Below are 1,468 nucleotides of genomic sequence, written 5' to 3'. Positions count from 1 at the left end.
CCCGGCTTTTTTCAGGTTCATCAAGGTTTGCACAGTGGATCCGCGGTAAGTACGTGTCCCCCCGCCGCGGGAAACGTGGGGCTTCTGAGACTGCGGAAAGAATTGGGAGAAGGAGGAGAGGGCTGGAAGATCCGGGCGAGGGTTCCCCGTGCTGCCCAAGTCCTTTAGAGCCCCTGGTGGGCATCCGGTACCGCCTGCTGCCGAGGGCCCTAGAGGGGTTAGGGGAGGGGGCTGGTGGGTCCCCGTCCCCAGATGCGCCCCAGGATGGCGCAACCTCGGCTCCCGGGTGGAAAGTAGGGGGAGTGCTGGCTTGGGGGTCGCTTCCCCTCCTGCTCTAGTTTCTGAGGATGTGATGACCCCAGAGGTCATTGGCGCTCCCAGAATGCTGACGTCAGCTCAGCCGCTCGGAGTAATCAGTAATGCAGGGAGGCTACCCGCAGAGTGAACGCGACAGGGGTCGCTTTGGGGACACCATAGGGCCTTTACTCGTGTTGAGGTGGGTGCTTTCGCAGGACTCCCTCCTCAGGGGAGGAGGCATTATCAGCCCACCCGAAGGATCACCCCTTAGGAAGCAGGCGTGCACACCCTTCCTTTCAGCTGCTTGCCGGGTCGCTTTTCCAACCCAATTCCAGCAGCTTGCACAAAATCCTTACAGCTTGGGTGGTTCCCTGGCTCACAGGGGTGGGTTTATGTTCTTTCTCCTTCTCCTCTGCTCTCTGGTCCAGAATGAAGCCAGCCTGGAAGATCCCCAGTCTCCAGACAGAGCCTGACAGGGGCAGATGCTCTGGGAGGACCGTGTCTGGGTTCAGCACCAGGCAGCCATCCTGGCCTCACAGGTGTGGGACGCCTGGGTCTTCTCCTGGCTGGCTTCTTGCTGGAGGATTTCAAGAGACCCAGCAAGACTGTATTGTCCCACTGAATGCTCAAGATATTGGTTAGAAGTAGAAAAGGGGAGGGGCTAGTATTTAGCCTCTGTCCCCGCTCAAAAGTATTCCCAATTGTCATTTGTGTCGTCTCTTTAGCTTACAGTTTTAATCCTTGTCAAAATGATCATTTGCCAGGGTGCATAAACCTGATGCAGGTTTAATGAGAACTGGTTTTAAAGGAAAATGGGGCCATCAGAAGGAAGCTGGCTGGAGTGAAGAGACATCTGGGAAGAGCCCCTGGCGGGGGCCCTCATTCCACTGGGTGACCCAGAAGGAGAAAACCGCCGTGGCGCTTCTCATTCGAAATGTTTTCCTTACGGACAGTGTTGAGCAATTGTTATAATGTGTACTTTTGTTGATTGATCTGTGTAAATATGTAAAATAATTTGTTCTCTGAGTTAATTTTGTTGGAACAAAGACTTTAGTGCTTCCTAAATTAAAACATTTTACTGTATTTTAAGAGCCTTTCTTTTTTTTTTTTTTTTTTTCTTTTTTGGTGCTTCTGATATTACAAGATATAAATACTGGGTTTTGTCCAGGGT

General features: G+C 52.3%; 1 protein-coding gene and 1 long non-coding RNA gene across 2 annotated transcripts in view; one reads left to right on the top strand and one right to left on the bottom strand.

The window, feature by feature from the left end:
* On the top strand, positions 1-1,380 carry LOC105542688. The gene is made up of 2 exons (XR_001006511.1): positions 1-45; positions 726-1,380. It is a non-coding gene; the product is annotated as an uncharacterized LOC105542688 (long non-coding RNA).
* The window catches only part of PRKAG2 (protein kinase, AMP-activated, gamma 2 non-catalytic subunit), a 340,427-nt gene that overhangs the window by 333,192 nt on the left and 5,767 nt on the right, over positions 1-1,468 (bottom strand). The gene's annotated exons all lie outside the window — the stretch shown is intronic.

Source organism: Mandrillus leucophaeus, unplaced genomic scaffold, assembly GCF_000951045.1.
Source record: "Mandrillus leucophaeus isolate KB7577 unplaced genomic scaffold, Mleu.le_1.0 Scaffold266, whole genome shotgun sequence".
Classification (NCBI taxonomy): domain Eukaryota; kingdom Metazoa; phylum Chordata; class Mammalia; order Primates; family Cercopithecidae; genus Mandrillus; species Mandrillus leucophaeus.
This window is presented reverse-complemented; position numbering and strand designations above follow the sequence as displayed.